The sequence below is a fragment of the Protopterus annectens genome, chromosome 7.part0 (genome assembly GCF_019279795.1).
Source record: "Protopterus annectens isolate FY-2018-M chromosome 7.part0, PAN1.0, whole genome shotgun sequence".
Classification (NCBI taxonomy): Eukaryota; Metazoa; Chordata; order Ceratodontiformes; family Protopteridae; genus Protopterus; species Protopterus annectens.
In genome coordinates this window covers 181,379,397-181,398,293 of record NC_056739.1, presented here as the reverse complement: position 1 = coordinate 181,398,293, position 18,897 = coordinate 181,379,397, and positions in this window count along the sequence as shown.

The following is an 18,897-nucleotide window of genomic DNA, read 5'->3' as shown; positions in this document are numbered from 1 at the left end:
TGCCTCCTGTGCACCCATATTCGCCAATCTGGTTATGCTTGAGTGGGAACAAACTTTTGTTTTTCCCAGTGAATTTTATAAATACATATCTCTTTATTCAAGGTTTTTGGATGATTTATTCATTGTATGGAATGGACCTAGTGACGTTATACCTCAATTTATTACGTATATCAACAGTACAACTGATTTTTTGCAATTTACATATCAAATGGATAAGGAAGGTATCCCATATTTGGACACCTACATAAGTAAAGGAGTAAGTGTTTTTTCTTCTAAACTGTATAGGAAGCCTACATTCTCGAATGATTACATCCAATTTGGTAGCAACCACCCACCACACATTTTTAAAAATGTTACTAAGGGGCAGTGTATCCCGGATGTCATCTACAAGGGAAGTTATGGTGAATGAATTAAACCACATATATAAGATGTTTGTAGACCGTGAATATCCAAAAAGATTGCTAGATGATGTTGTTGAATATGTCAAAAATCAATGGGGTACTAAATATCCTCCACTTCTAGGGAAAGTAAGAACTAACAATAAGGAAGTGGATAAATTTGAGAATAGGAAGGTATGTGTTATAATGTTCAATGCATATATCAATTTGGTTAAAGAGATTTTACGCAAACATTGGGAATTATTTACCAGTACTGAGTCCAATATTAGGTAATCATCCAGTTTGTGTATTGAAAACATCAAAAAATATTAAGAAGATATTAGAAAGTGGAGCATACAAAAAAGATATTAATAACTATAAAAAGGGTACCGGCAAATGTGGATCATGTCGACAGTGTAAATATATAAATGAGAATAAGAAGATTTATTTACATAATAGTATTAAAAGTAAGTGCAGATGTCTAGTAGGGAATTGTAATACACAGAGGGTGGTGTACCTTGCTACATGTACCTGTTGTTCAGTATATTATGTAGGAAAGACCGAAAGGAGGTTCAAAACACGTATCTATGAACATACTTATAAAATTGATAAGGGCGATACAAAAAATGCCCTTAGCAAACATGTTATAGATCAAGGGAAAAAGCACACATTTAAGTTTGCCATTATAGATAAAGTTGAGATGTCATTGGATATAGGTAATTGGAAAGCATACCTTAGTATATTGGAAAGTAAGTGGCAGATAATTTTGGACGCCACAACATATCCTGGCATTAATGAATACATTAGTTTAAAACCTTTTTTAATGATGAATTGAGAACAGTAGGTTTTCTGTATAATGTAATGTGATAGGAGGTTTTATAGTACATATTATAGTACATATATTGGTCAACCAACTTGGTTGGATTGTATATACATTTACTGGTGTATATATTCATTGCTTACTATCTTGTATCCATCTAGGTCTTGATATCATTGATAGATTTTGATAAGTTTTTATCATTAATTTTTTATATAGTTAGAATAAAATAATTTTAGGTAGTAGTGATTATTTAGGTAGTACATTTTACATTTTAAATATTTACATATTTATTATTATATAGTTATTTAATTCAAGATGAATAACAATATACTTACAGACATTATATCAATGTATACATATGTACATTTATATATTTTATATTTTATAAATATTTGTTAATTTGATAGGGTCATTCATTTTTTAGTAACCATAAGTGTTTTGGCGCCAAATTCTGGTATAAATTAAGCTTGTTATGTGTATTTTATTGGTTCTGAGGAAGTCTGTAGCAATCAGATGAAAGCGCTTAACCAGTTTGCCTGCGTTGTCGTGGTTGTCGTTGTTGTCAACAGTTGGATTAATAAAATATTGGAAAAGCTGTCATTGGTGTTCAGTACTCTGTTCGAGCTACGTGGACTAGTGCCTGTTTGTTGAACCTAGGCAGTAGTATGCCTGACATTAAGCTTAGACAATGTTGTGATTTTTCTAAATGTTATTTAAGCTGCGCTGTGAATTTGGCAGCATGTGCTTCTGCCCTGATATTGGTTGGGATATTATTTCATATTGCAGTGATACTACTGGAGTAAAGTGAGTCATATCGTTTGTGGGATTTAGTGGTGACAGTTTGATTTTGCTTCAGGGAATACTGGGGTCTTAAGGGATTGTTTTTGAGTACAATGCTTATTGTGGCTGGAAACTTTTTTGATTTGTACAGTATGGTATGTATGAGTTTTGAATGAGATAGAAGGATTGGGTTTTTTTATATCCAGACAGTGAATTTACTGGAATGCCTGGAGGTGACCAATCCTATGTGGAAAGTTAGTGGTGAATCTAGCAGTGTTGTTGCACAATTATCCCACCTTGCTCAGCTGAGACATTTGAAGATTTGTAAGACAGGAATAGGTATATACTGACGATGTTATTAAAATGTGTGTGCTGAACTGAGCATCATGTGTTGGGGAAAATTTTGATCTCTATAACATGTAGTTTTTGATACATTTTATTAATGTTACAATCTACATGTTTGTCAGAGTTTAGGTTTCTAGCAGTAATTGCATCCAATAGTCTGGTATATATATATATATATATATATATATATATATATATATATACATATATATATATTTTTTTTTTTTAATTCCACTTGTTGTGTTGTTGGTTGATGTAATACAGGAGTCAATGTTTTAGGTTTTTATAGCCCAAGTGGTAAATGAGTTGCCTTTGTTGGCCTTTAATAGTAGATGTGAATTTTCTAGCCACTGTTCGCATTTTTTAAAGGGTCATTATATATTTGTGAAATGTTATTTAACAGAGTTGCTATTACAGGTTACTGTAGAGTCATCTATAGATTGTACTAAGGTGGACACTGGTACAGTCATCTGTAGGTTGTATTAAAGTGGACATCAGTGCAGCTTTGTACATACAACTGATAATTAGGATGCTCAGTAATGGAAAAAAATGGGGTCTTGTGGTATATGTACTAGGACAGGAAGGTAGGTAGGTGTGACAATCTGCCACTGGATGGATTGTATTCTTTAACTGAGATAGCTGGTGAACCAAAGAATAGCCATTCTGCTAAAACTTACAGAGCTGAGTCTATGGACTATTTTTCATGAGGAAACATTATCAAAACCTTTGGAGAAATCAAAGAATATTCCAGTAATATAGTTGTTTTAATTTAAATCCTTGTTTATGTGATCTAGGTATGGGAATAGGCCAGATTTGTTACACTAATTGGGTATGAGGCCATGCTAAGTGTGGGATACTAAGTTATTAATTGTGTGCCAAGGAACTGCTTGTGGATATATTTTCAAGGATTTTGGAAAGTAGCGGGAATATGGGTATAGCCCTGTAGTTTGACAGTTGTACAGAGATACCACCTTTGTCAAGAGGTACTATTGAAAAACTGTTTCCATCACTTAGGTATGTAATATTTATTAACAGAGCTATTTATTAGGATTAATACTGGTTAGGTAATACTATAGGTGGCTATGAATAAAAATGTATAGTTATCTGGGGCTAATATTGTGGTTTTCTGCATATGTTGCAGAGACACATCATTTGGATATATAGTTTTAATACAATATATATCATCTATTAAAAAAGGGTCTATATTATAAGACTGAAAGTGCATATGTGCGACTACATAAAAGTCGGCAGATACTGCATGAAACCTAACAATAGCGAATGGCCACATAAGCAAATTTTTCCCTCGGGGAAAAAACTTACATGGCAGTTTGCTAAAAAGAAATCATTTAACATCATAAACAGGTAGGGGGCTCTGCCCCCACACTCCCCTAACTAACTATACCAACTCCGAGATCGCACTATAGGGAAGGAAAGGGCAACTCTGTGAAGTTGGCCAACTATCTCCTTGCCCTATGACACATTCATTGAATTGCTTAAATGCAATTTGATGAATATGTGTCGCTGTTTCCGTATACGCTCAGAAGCATTTTCGTGTTTCTAACATAGACACAAAAATAACAGTAACAAAAATGTTTGCTGCTCGAACAGATGTACATTAAAGGTTAGAAGTCTGCACTCTTATTGTGACTGTTACATGTGGCACATCTGGGTTTGATTTCCACGCTCTACTTTCACTTATCCGTCAGTTCTGACTGAGTCATTTAGGTTTCTCTTTCAGCCACACATTTTAACCAAGAATTAAGCCTAATGGATCTTACACATACTTCTCCACTGTCAACAGTTTCATAGAATGTGCAGACTTTTGCCTCATTTTTTGGCCTAGTCCTCATAAAATTTGTGGTTTTCTGGCAAATCACTGAGGATTGAAGTCACTAAATAACTGCACACATTTGAGTCTTAGACTTCATATGCTTCCAAAAATGCATACTAACACAAATCCCATGATTTGGGCAACTTAAATCTGCCCCTATTTCAGGGCCTTTGTCCCCTACTGTTTTAGACATTGACAAGATTTCTTGCACTAAGTTGAGAGGTCTGGACAGAGTTAGTCATGTCATAAAAGATAAAACTGGGAGGGACCTAGGAGAAGTTGAAGGAATGTACAGAAGAGCATTATAAGGAGGACCTTAATATTGATAAATATAATGGTATGTGCTCTGATCTAGAGACAATCATCCTGAAGACAGAATGCAAATGGGACCTGGAAAGCATTGCTAATAACATATGAATTGTTTAAAATCCTGCAAAAATGACTCTGCTACACTGTTGCTCCTAATTTGCCAGCAAATTTTAAAAAACAAAGCAATGGCCATTGAACTGGGAAGGACAATTTATATTGCAATCTTCCAAAAAGGCAATACTAAGCCCTCGGGGTTGCAGTGCAGAGGAATAAAGTCCTGACTATGACCCAACAACCCAAGTATGATCAGTAGCACTGGTAATGGAGGATCCTGGGAGGGAGGATGAGAAATGAGTGGCTATGGCCTGCCTATCCCAGGGGGAGTGTTTGGTGGCTTCTCTCTAGCTCTCTTCTTGCTCCTTTGCTGCGGATAAAAACCCAAGGCACAGAAAGAGATGCCAGTTTTGGACAGGGTGTGCACTGCAGCTACCCAAGTCAGTGATGGTAGACAGTGTCTCCTCACATGAAGGAGCATGCATGAGCAGATTAAGGGGGTTTGATACCCCTTGCAGTGATGCAGATGTGCATGTCATCACCAGGCCTGGGGTTAGGGCCATTCATATGAAATGCCTCATAGCTCACATCCTATAGGATACAAAGCTTCTGTGGGGTATGCACATTGTAAATCCTTCCCCAGGGACATGTTTAAATACTCACAGGGAGTAAGACAAACTTACCTAGCCAGGGGTATGCACCCATATGAGAGTGGAATGGTAGTACTAGGTATGAGCAGGGGCTAAAACACACCCCCAAGACAGTTCAGAGACAAGAGCTTGAGTTTGACTGAGGAGAGTTGATGGCTAGCAGGCACAGGGAAAAAATATGAAAAACAAAGGCAGTGCTCAAATTATCAAACAATTGCACATTTTTTCACAAGATAACATGGTAATGTTAAAGATTCTGCAAGGGTCTACAAGTCATAGGCTCATAGGTTCATAGGTTCATACTAGGCTATCTGCCCTAGGGCATTTATAAGCCTAAACCAAATCAAAAGAAACCAGACAAGTAAATTTAAAAAACACCACGACACCGGACACAGATATAAGATTAGCGCTTTCGTTTATACTAATTTGATAAACTTCATCAGATACATACAAAAGGGAAATTGTCATTTAAATACAAAAAATTCATGACATCACATCCTGTTAATTTTAAAAGTATACATACATATAACATTGTATAAACTAAAAATTAAATAAATACTTAATATTATATGGCAATGGTCCTATCGGAACAATGCTCTTAATTTCAATAAACTCATAATAGAGATGGTATCGTTCAATCCAGGAAAAACAGAAGCATTTAGTTTCAGTTGCCATAATAATTCCCTCTCCTCCAAATATAAGGAGATGGGTCCCCCCTCCCATTATCATGAACTCTTTCTATTACTGAAAATCTAAATTCGTGCTCCGGGAAGGCTAAAGCATGTCTAGCCAAAGCATTCGTTGGATTCAATTTAGCTATGGCATGTACATGTTCGTAGATTCTGCTTTTAATAGCTCTATCAGTCTTCCCGATATAATAGGAGGGGCATTGATTACATAAAGCCACATAAACAACACTTTTGCTATTACAATTATATTTGTCTTTGAGAAAAAAATTTTTCTCATTAATTACAAAATATTTAGTCACAAAAATATGCTTGCACATACTACAACTCCCACATTTAAACATCCCATGATATGGTTTATATGTCTTACTTTGTTCAAATTCCAATATATTCTTTAAATTTCTCCCTCTTCTAAAAGTAACATTCGGCCTCAACCCTAAGCAATCCTTTAGGGAAACATCTTCTAAAAGAAATGACCAATTTTTAATAATAATAGACTTGATATTCAATGCATCCTTAGAAAATGTAGTAATAAAATTAGTACCTATATAATCTTTACCATATTCATCTATGGCTGGGCACATAAGCCCAACAGACATTGAACTAGACACATTTGAAATATTCTCATCCAATTCATTATTCATATGGTCACCACCCATATCAATTATAAAATTCAAAATGGGTGAAAAGACCCCATGTCTTCTTTTGGATGAAACTTCATTAATTAGTTCATTAATAAGTGTAGATGGATATCCCCTACTAAAGAACATTTTATATAGAATGTCACATTCATCTAGAAAGTCATTCTCCAATGTAGACATTCTAGCTGCCCTGACTAGTTGACCTTTCACCACACCCCGTTTTTGGTGAGGTGGGTGGCAGCTAGAGAAATGGAGAAATGAATTAGAATAAGTAGATTTTCGATGTATTCTAGATGTGAAGGTTTTTAATTCATAATTCTTACTTAACATGACATCTAAATATGTAATTGAATTTTCTTGAAAATCAAAAGTAAACTCAAGAAAGTTTGTAGAATCATTCATTTCTACAATAAGGGCTTCCGCACTTAATTTATCCCCATTCCACAAAATAAAAATATCATCAAGGTACCGTGTGTACCATACTGCCCTTTCAGTGAAAAGGGGTAATTTAAATAGAAAATTCCTTTCCCAAGCAGCCATAACGGTATTAGCGAAGGTTCCACCACATGGGGAGCCCATCGCTATACCTGTTTTCTGCAAGAAAAATTTTTGATCAAATATAAAAAAATTATTTGCTAAGACTATTTCCAATAAATAAATCAAAACATCAATGTCATTGCCCGGCATGCCCTTATCAAGCAGAAAATCCCTAACCCATTCACATCCGGTATCTTGAGGGATACAAGTGTAAAGATCCCGGACATCTATCATCAGGAAGTTAAGTATAGGATCAAAGTTCACTTTATTCATAGCTTCCAAAAATGCCCAGGAATCTTTACAAATCTGCTTCTGATTTTCCAAAAATTTTTTTAGTTTAAAATCAATGTACTTGGCACATCCATAAGTTATGGATTGCCTGCCATCGATTATTGGTCTCCAAGGTGGAATGGTCAAAGATTTATGTATCTTCGGCAATCCAAAAAGTTTTGGAATCAACGGGTGTGCCATCCTTAAATAATTGAACAAATCCATATCAATTCTGTTTTCTAAAAATAAATCCCTAATATATCCATTAAGTCTCTGATAGGCACCGTTAACTTCATTTAATGAAACCTCTGAATAAGCTGGGGAATCCAAAAAATCTAATATTTTCGTGGTATAATCATCCTTGTTAAAAAACACAAGTCCCCCACCCTTATCAGGTTTACAAATCCATATGTTCACAAATTTCAAGCTATCTAACAAATCACGTTCCATTTCTGATAGATTATTGTTCTTATGGTTTTTAGATCTATATCATCCTTGTAGTGAACATCGGATATCATTTTCACAAATTTTTTTATACAAATTAATCAATGGGTGCAAGGGTGGATTAAACACACTAGCTATTCTGAAGTCACTAACTAAACTAGTGGTGTTATTAAACATGACTTTCAAATTGAGTTTTCTAGTAAAAAGTTTCAGGTCTGCTAAGGTTTTAGCTGAATCACTATTACAGTAAGGTACAAAATTCAGGCCTTTGGCTAAAACATCAACCAGTATCTTATCAGGTTTGAAATCAGAATAGTTATAGATCTTGAAATCCCCAGTCGAATTCGAAATTATTTCGATATTTTCTATTAAAGAAGGACCATTTAAAACAGTATCAGAACTGGTTGAGGTGTTAATCACCTCTTCCCCTTGTTCTGGTTATTCCTTCTCTTTTGTGTTTGATACCTGGGCACATGTTGTTGCCCGTTCTTTTTTGCCCTGGGCTGAAAACATTTTTTATTATTCTTATTATTATTTCCTGAATTACCATTGCTGTTGTTAGTACTTCTGTTACTATTATTAGTACTTCTATTGTCACCCTTATTAGCTATTCTTTCGCTCCTTCATACTGGTGAATTAGAACTCACTTCAAAATCACATTGTTCATCCATCATGTTTTCAGATTGAAAAGAGCATTCAATATCAACATTCACTAAGTTCGGAGCATTATTTCCATTATCTGATACAATTCTATTAACACTAATATAATTCTTAGGAAGAGGGTAGACGTTCCCTTTACTATAAGCCAGTGCATCTCTGGTCAATTTTTTCACTTTATTTCCCTAATTTTACCCAGTGTACTGTCAATACTAGAGAAAATACGCAAGAAATCAAATTTATATCTTAAAAAATTCTTATCATTCCTTATAGTATTATCTAGCAAGGTTAATTCATTTTGTAGAACAACCACTTGTCCAGTGTAATTTTTAATCAAGCAGTCAATAAATGCAAGTCCTTGCTTATCAAATAACTGCAAAAGGTCTCTATGAAAGTCTGAATGCAGAGTAAACCCATTCAGGAAAAGCCACTGCCTCAAGCCCTTAGGAACTTGCTTCCTTTTGCAGCATTCTTTCAAGTACTGAATTTCAATCTGTAATTTCTTAAATTTGAAGAGTTTCAAATCAAAACTCTTCAAATTATTAGTTAAGTCATTAGTATCTAATGGGTTGTCGTTTTGTTGTAAATCAACCCCATTCTTAATAAATAGATCATTAGGTTCTTTCAACCAGTCATTTAAGACTGGGATAGAAGAAACAGTACCTGTTGTCGTGTCCATAGGATTATTTCGAGCGATACCATTATCTGCACAATTCGATGTTCCAACAATCGCAGCAAAAGTATTTCCATTGGTTGGAAAAGCAGTAGAAATGGTTGCAGTAACACCCACGCTGTAATTACCCCGATCCTTCGATCCTGGGAACCTATTCGGTTCAGCGTTCAACTGTTGGCGTTGTTGCTGTTGAAACTGGTTTGGCTGTTGATTCAATCCTGAACAGCTAGGCTGTTCAACGTTCGACTGCTGCCGCTGTTGGTGTAGGGACTGGTAGGACTGTTGATTTAAAGTTGAACAGCAAGGCTGTTCAGTGTGCACTTGTTGCTGTTGTTGTTTTTGAGGCTGAAAAGGCTGTTGGTCAGAACTGTCCCTCAATGTTTCATTCACGATACCACATTGATTAGCGTTCACAATGCTGGTCAAAGCATTAGTATTATCCATGTTAACGCTCTTATCATGGCCCATAATTCCTGCTACCTGGCTAGCAAGAAAATCAACACGCTGCGTAAGAAGTTTGGAGGAGAGGGAATTATTATGGCAACTGAAACTAAATGTTTCTGTTTTTCCAGGATTGAACGATACCATCTCTATTATGAGTTTATTGAAATTAAGAGCATTGTTCCGATAGGACCATTGCCATATAATATTAAGTATTTATTTAATTTTTAGTTTATACAATGTTATATGTATGTATACTTTTAAAATTAACAGGATGTGATGTCATGAATTTTTTGTATTTAAATGACAATTTCCCTTTTGTATGTATCTGATGAAGTTTATCAAATTAGCATAAACGAAAGCACTAATCTTATATCTGTGTCCGGTGTCGTGGTGTTTTTTACATTTATAAGTCTAGCCAGAGTGTGTTTGGCTTTTGCCACCCATTTTAAATTAATTTTGCTATGCCCTTTTTTGAGGTTAGTATACTGTGCCTCTGTCTAACAGTGACACAGAAGTGATACCCGGGGTAAACCTATGATCTCCCATCCACTCATCAAGATTCCTCTTGAAGAGAGTCAATGAGGGAATCTGCCTAACCTGGACTGGGATTTTATTCCAGAGTGAAGGGAGCCTCTGGGTTATGAATCTGTCCCTCCAGCATGTCCTATTTATTTCAATGCTGAGGTTCAAGTCTCTCGAGCACATAGCTCGATGGGATTTGGATTTTCTGAGGTGCAGCATGTCCATTAATTCCGGGTTGGACATGGCTTTATACATCAGGCACAGATCGCCTCTGAGCAGGTGGTATACCACTGAGTAGAGCTGGAGTTTCTTTAACCAGGCAGCATATGGCATCTGTTTGAGCCCTTTGATCCTCTTGGTGAGGTACTTTTGGGGTCTTTCCAATTGCTGCAGGTGTCTGGTAAGGTACATCCCAAAAGGGGCATTGTACTCAATTATGGGCCTGATGAGGGATGAGTAAAGAGACACAATGACCTCCCCTGATCTAGATGTGAATCCCTTCATGATTAGGTGGGCTATATAAAATGTTTTTCTAACCACTTTGGCCACGTGGTTGTCAAGTGAGAGATTGCTATCAACTTGGGTCCCCAGGTCCCTAATTACTTCTTCCGTACTTGATGGATTACCACCTATGTGGTAATTTGTGGGCACTTTGTTTTTGCCAAAGGGGATGACTATACACTTTTTGGTGTTTAGCTTGAGGCCATGGCTCTGGCACCAGTTGTCTGTTTCTTTGAGGCCCTTTTGGAGGATGCTTGTGTCGGCTGGAGAGTCAATTATGGCGTCCAGTTTGCAGTCATCTGCGAACATGGTCAGCCACAGTCCTTCCGTGTTGGCCTGTACCTCCGACAAATATATACCGAACAAGAGAGGTCCCAGGACTGAGCCTTGTGGGACGCCACTTGTAACTGGTTTGGAGTCCGACATAGCTCCATAAATTCTAACCATGTGGGTTCTGTCCTTGAGCCAGTTTGCAACCCATCTAGTGACATAGGGGTTTATATTTATGCTGGTGAGCTTATCTATAATGCCCGAGTGGGGTATTGTATCGAAGGCTTTTGCGAGGTTCAGGTAGGCTGTGTGGACCACCTTCCCCTCGTCAATGGTCTTGGTGACTGTTTCAAAGAAATCGACCAGGTTTAACAGGCAGGATCTGCCCTTAACAAAGCCGAACTGGGTAGGATCCAGTGTCTGTAGGTCCCCAATATCTTTATTTATGAGGTCCATGATGATCCTTTCCATAGCTTTGCAGACCAAGGTAGTCAGGCTTATGGGGCGATAGTTTCCAGGATCTGTTGAGGCACGGCATTTGTGGAGAGGGACCACTGTTTCTGTACGCCACTCTTTGGGTACATATCCTGTAGTAAGACTGAGACTGAACAGTAGTTTTATGTTTGGGTTTAGCTCTTCTTGGAGTTCATGTAGGATGCAGCCCGGGAAACCGTCTGGTCCCATTGATGCTGTGTTTTTTGCTTTGGAGAGGGCGGCTCTTACCTGAGCATCTGAGATGTCATGGGGGCAGCACTCTGCTGGGATAGATATTTGACCTTTTGGTGGGGGGGGGAGTTTGCGCTGAACCTGTCAGCTAGGATGTTGGCAATGTCTGTGGGTTCGGTGTATTTTTTGTCATTTTGGACTAATTCTGAGCATATCTGGGAATTCTCACCCAGGTTCCTAACATAACTAAAGAAAACCTTGTGATTATCCTTAGTGTCCTGTGCAATTTTTCTCTCTAAGCTGGTCTTAGATGATTTTATGAGTGCCCGTAGTTTTTTGCTAATACTGATCAGAGATGCCTTCCCTTTTTGGGATTTTGCTCTATCGTGTAGTAGCTTCCTCCTTCTATTGTATAGTTTGTTTATGGCTGGGGTCCACCAGACAGAACGTCTGCCTTTGGAGGATTGGGTCTTGGTTTTATTTGGGATTGCATGATCCATGCATTCCTGAAGGTGTTCATAGAATGCATTTATAAAGGATTCTGTGGTCTGGGCCGTATTTTCCACAGGCCCGGAGGCTTTGAAGGATTCCACCTCAGTTTTGAGGAGTGTGAAATTTGCTTTAGAGAAGTTTTTCACTGTGGTTTTCTGGGCAGGCGGTGGGGTTGGGATGTGAATATCCAGTGAGATTAGTTTATGGTCTGATGTTACAAGTGAGGGATACACTTCTGGTCTGGAGCATAGAGTCCCCATGTTGGTGATGATCAGGTCCAGTATGTTTTCCCCTATTGTGGGAGTGGTAACAAGTTGTTCCATAGCATTTGAGTTTATAAATTCTAGGAACCTTTGGGCTAGGGTGTTGGAGCTAGAGTAATGCTCCCAGTCTATGTTTGGGTAGTTGAAGTTGCCTAATATAATGGTGTTTGGAGAGACCTTCATATTTTCCAGTGTTCTCAGGAAGGCCAAGTGGGGTTCCTGAGTTTGGAAGGGTGGTCTGTAGCAGGCTATAAACTGGAAGGCAGTTTTACCCACTGTTAGTTGCACATGGATAGTCTCTGATGCTTCGTGCTGTGCCACCAACCTGGAGGTGGGTATCTTTGACGAATATTGATACTCCCCCTCCTTTTGTGGTTTGGTCCAAGTTTTGGGGCTGAAAAGCATGGTATGAGGTATAGCCTGGTAGTGCTGGGGTGCTCTCGGGAGCCTTGAACCAGGTTTCTGTTACTGCACAGATATCGATGTTCTCCATGCTAAGGAGAGTTTCGAGTGCATGCATCTTGAGGTTTAGACTTCTGGCGTTGAGTAGCATTACTCTTAGTTTCTTATTCCTTGTGATACCTATGGAGGTGGGTTTGTCTTTTGAGCCTTGCCTAAAAAAAGGCACTATTTATCATGGGCTATTAGCTCATGATACTCTTGCTCAAAACGGCAAGTGTCCTAACTCCCACTAACCTGATCCTGCTAAATTACCCAGCCCTACCCCAATCCAGTCCTAGTAAACTTCATAAACATTCTAACCCAAATCCTTGCACCTAACTGTCATCTTAAAACTAGCTTTCCTCTATCTAAACTTAAATTCTTTGATCACCACCTAAACTAAAACTCCCCTCAAAGTCCATAAATCTAAATTCAGTGATCACTCTCTAACCCTACAACTCCCTTCTCCTTCCCTAAAGGCAACTTTCTTGATCTCTTCTTAACCCTGAAACTCCCCTACTGCTCCCTAAAACTAAATTCTCTGATTCCTTCCTAAACCTAAAACTCCAGTTCCCTTCCATAATCCTAAATTCTCCAATTACTGCCTAACCTTAAAACTCCCCTTCCCGTCCCTAAATATAAATTCCCTTATTTCACCCTAACTCTAACTTCCCCTTCCACTCCCTAAATGTAAAACTCCTATCCCATTCCCCGCACCTAAACTGCCCTCTTAATCACTGCCAAAAAACAAATTTAAACTCCTACCCCTCACACCTCCTCCTGACTGTCATGCTTTACTTACTCAAACTCGGATATCTGTTTGTCCGTCAACTCCGCTATCTCCACATGCATACCCACCTTGACAGATCACATATGTTGACCTCCAAAGTGGCAATCTGTGTGAGCTAACATGTCCTCAAGTACCCGGCTGCAGGACTGTGGCCTGTGAGCAGACAGGACATGAGAGATTGTAGTAGATCCACCCTATAAGCTAGACTCTTGCTAAAGACAGACTGAGACCAGCCTGATGTATAATCTGGTCTTAAAAAAAGTGCAGGTATTCTCAGACACAACAGATTATAAATATATTTACAAAATCTTACACAAAGTTTGACTCCACAAAGGGGGTGACAAATTGTCCTAATGGCATCCAGAAAACATCATATACTGAAATCAAATTAGATTATATTGTAAAAGAACAACACAAACTGAATCCAAACAAATCACAGGAAGGAGACAGAATTAGTAAAAAAATTACCTGAAAACACTTAAAGCAAGAACTCATTGTGCCATTATATTTATTATTTATGAGGTCGTATAAACATGAGGAGATCCTCAAGATTGGACACAAGGACTTGGTAAACCTATCTTTACGGGAAAGGAGAGTAGAACAAATGCAGTCATACAGACCCTTATGTTTACTTTCATGTTGTGGAAAATAATGGAGAAGGTAATATTGAATAAATTATTGTCAGAACTGAAAAGATTGGGGCTTGAAGCCATATCAACATGCCTATGTTAAAAATAGATCTATTATTACCTGTAACATAACTTCTATAACAATATAAAACAGCTGTGAATGAAAATGTTGCTGTAATATAATATATATATATATATATATATATATATATATATATACATTCAGCATTTGGCAGGGTCATACACAAAATACTGATCAAGAAATTAGAAGAACTAGATATTGATTAACTCTTCATAAGATGGATAGCTGTATGGTTTACAAATAGGACATGGCAAGTATTATACAGAAATTGGAAGGTGAAATTCGAGGATACAGTCAGGGTGTCCCACAGGGCTCTGTTCTAGGCCCATGCTTGTTTAGATTGTATATTTGAGATCTAGATCTATCATTTCTATCTGTTTTCTCAACTGCTTAAATATCTAATCCATGGAAACCTCTTAATCCCTATCCAACATGGCTTTCAGCCGCACCGCAGTACTGCCACTGCCCTATTACCTTTTACTCATACAGTTGCAGAGGCCAGAGATAATAATCAGCTGATGTCCTGTTTCTTCCTTGACCGGTCCAAAGTATTTGATACTGTGTCTCACTCTAAACTACTTGCAAAACTAACTGACCTTAACCTCTCTTCTCCCACCTTGCCGCTGGTCTCCAGCTACCTTACTAATAGACTACAATCTGTCCAATGGGTCACTTCCTGCTCCCCGTTCTTGTCTGTAAAAACAGGGGACCCCCAGGGTTCTATCCTAGCCCGTCCTTCTATTCAACATCTTTACCAACCACCTCCACTCTGCTTGTGTCCACTCAACTCTTATCTAATACGTGGACGACTCAGCACACATAACCGCCTCTGACAACATGGCACATCTCCATTCACATACACAGAATACATTAATTGCTGCAGAAAAATGGCTGAATGAAAACCAGCTTATCCTAAACCCTAAGAAAACTAAACTCTTACTCTCCCTACCAAGATTACTCTCACACTACAACTCCATCCTTTCCATCTGTTCTCTAAACAACACAGTTATCAAAGCTGATCCACATACTAAAGTCCTGGGCACCATAATAGAGGGCAAATTAAAATCTGATCAGCACATTCATCAGTGTATTAAAAAGACACACCAAAACTGGGTTTACTGTATCATAACAAAAAATTCATTATACCAGATGCCAAAGTATCTCTAGCTAGGGCTTTCCTCCTGCCATGTCTTCTCTGTGTCACTCCCATACTCACAAACTTACAATCCACAATAATCTCCCAACTTGAGCAAACATATAATAAAATCACCAGATTTGCAAATCTCCAAATTTGCAACAAACCAACCTTATAAATCACACCATTGCATCGCATGAAAAAAACTGCAATGGCCATAATTCCCCCATTGACTTCTAATTTCACAGCTACAAATCACACACTCTGTCCAGCACAAACCTTCTGCCTGCCCCTCCCTCTCCTCCCTTGTTTCCTTCTACACCCCCACTAGCTCTCCTAGAAGCTCTAACCAACAACTCCTCAACATACATAAACCCAACAAAAACATTGGTAAGCTTCTTTACAATTACAATGTGTCTTTAGCCTGCAACAAACTTACTAACCCTATTAGAAACATCCCACATACAAATCAGTTCAAAAAAACAACTAAAACTTTTCCTTTAAGCTCATGGACCTGCCATTGGCAGGAGCCTACATGAACCCTCCCATCTCTCCTACCTTTTCTCCCTTCCTTTACTCACTTCTCTTCCACTCTAATAACCTTATGGCTACTTCTCTTGGAATCTCCTCTCTATCACAGTCTTAAGTATCTATACAACTAGTAACAATGTCATTTATGTATGCTGTTCACCTTTTTTGTAGTTAATGCACTCATAGTGCCAACTGACCCCATTCTGCCTTTCATTATCATTTCATACATTACATACCTCGTCTGTATATATACATTGTGAATATTTGTAGTTGCCTGATTCTGTTAAATTGATCTCTTTCTAGTTTGTTTCTTGTAACTGAAATTTTCCTTAACTTTTTGTGCATATTCCATGTTTTTCTTTTTATTATTTACTATACAGTATAACTTAAAATACATATTATATGAATACTGTATCTAATTTTCTGGAGCTTTTCTCCTCAGGTCTGCACTGAAAATGGGCTTCTAGCTCAGTTGGACCAACCCAGTTAACAAATGTCAAATAAATAAAATAAATAAATAAATAAATATATCTGAGGTATTCTACAGTCTGTTTACAGATTACTTAAAATTAGGTAAACTGATTACATATGTTACAGGCGGATTCACTTCAGAAGCTCGAAATACTGAAATATCGAATTTCAGTATTTTGAGCCCAGAAAGTCGAATCCACAAAACCACGAAAACTCAAAACCGAGAAATTCAAAATCTCCGGTGTGCGAGATTTTGAATTTCATGGTTTTGACTACACACACACACACACACACACACACACACACATAACTTCTCTACTACATGAAAGCAGGGATGCAAGCCCCCCCCACCCACCCTACTTAAATATTCTCACTCCGAGGTCGCACTACATACAAACACACACAAAGCACCACCACAAAAGCTACATTCTCCTCGCACACATGCATCACAGCAACAAAACACACTGATACACACCACAGCCGCTACCCAAACCCCTTAACACACACACAAACTTACCTGAGTACATAATCACAGTGAAAGTTCAGAAGCAGGAAATTCAAAACATTCACTATTCAAGGTTTTGAATTTCGTGCTTCTGAACTTTCGCTGTTCTCAGGATTCAACTTTCTGGGCTCAAAATACTGATATTCGATATTTTAGTATTTCGAGCTTCTGAAGTGAATCTTTTACAGACAGGGCATGTCTGTAAAAAAAAAATGACCAAATTGACTATATGGACACAGGAGAACAATATGCTGATAAATCCATCAAAAACTAAGCAAGTGATTTTGGAAGACAAACTGAAAGGTAAATATTTAATACAGTATCCAGTTACTGAAACTGTAGATTCATTTAATGACCTGGATATATGGGTAGTTCCAGCTTTGAGTTTTTCTAATCATATCAACCAGTTGATTAATAATAGTTATAGAACTGTAGGTTATATAAAAAGACTTATAAAGTCTAGGAAATCTAAAATGATGAAGTCATTTTTTGTTAGTTACATTAGACCCAAACTTGTGTATGGAATAACATTATGGAAACCCTATAAGAAAACAAGCATGAGTAAACTGGAAAGAGTACAGAGGAAATATACCAAGAGCATCCATGGATGTGAAAACTTAAGTTATCATGAAAGACTAAAATATTTGAATTTGTACAGTGTCTCTTATAGATATCTAAGACAAGATCTTATTCAGGTATATAAGGCATTTAGGGACAACTACCTCTGGGAATGTTTGGGGTTATCAAAAAGTACTAGAGAATCATCAGACAACCTCTGTAGAAGGTTCTATAGGAATGAGAAGTGAACTAATTGGTTCTCTGACAGAGTATCTGATACATGGAACAGACTACCAAATTACACTAAAACAAGTACTAGTTTAGATATTTTTAAGAACAGCATTGACACTTATGAGAACAACTGTTTTCATATATTTGCAGGCTAGAAGGCATTAATGCCTGTGCTTGAAATCTTTGTATGTACGTATGTATGTATGTACGTATGTATGTATGTACGTATGTATGTATGTATGTACGTATGTATGTTTGTATGTATGTACATATGTATGTTTCTATGTACGCATGTATGTTTGTATGTATGTATGTATGTTTGCATGTAAGTACTGTAGATCAAACTGCCAACAGCCACTTTGATACAGAAACCAAGGGACTACCAGAAAAACATTTACATTTGCTTTGACTTCTCTAAAGACTTGATTGTGTAGGCCATATCTAACTGTGGCAAAGTTTTAGACAAATGGGGATATGGGTCTCCATATCTGACTTCACAGAAGTCTGTTTGCACACCAAAAAAAAAGTAGTTAGAACCAAACATGGAATAACTGATTTTCAGGGCTGGGAAAGAAGTGAGCTAAAGCTGTTTATTGTCACCCTACTTAATTTATATGCAAAATATGCTGGGTTAGATAAATCATACTGGAGTCATAATTGTATGAGAAATATCAGCAAACTCAGATATGCTGATACTACAGTCAGGACTGAAAGTGAGGAGGAGCTTAACAGCCTGTTGATGCAGAATGAAAGCAGTTAGGTACTGAAGCTGGTTTACTGCGCAACATCAAAGAATGTCTAAAATGTCATCTATTCCTATTGACTCTGTAAATAGATGGGAAAGAAGTTGAAATGATGACAGATCTAAAGTGACTACAGCCATGACATTAAGACACTTGCTTCCTGAGAAGAAAGCTATAGGAAATTTGGATAAAAATGTTATAAAAATATAACACTGTCAAACATCCATGTAGTTGAAGTTATGGCTTCCCAGTAATATCACATGACAGGAGATATGGTAGGGTGAAATGAAGAGGGTGGCTGCCCCAGATGCTAGTTACTAGAGGGCATGATTAGCGGGTGCCAAAGGGATGGAAAGGATACTGGGATTTCAAAAATGAATGCTGATACAAACTACTCATTCTATGGTGAAGCTCATTGTTAGTAACTGTAGCAAGGAGTTGAGGATAGAAAACGTTTTTGTTCCTCAGTTCTTGAAAGACCTGCAAACAAACAGCACAAAATTGGTAGACTCAGACCACCCCAGACCACATCTGCCTGTGCCGTAGATG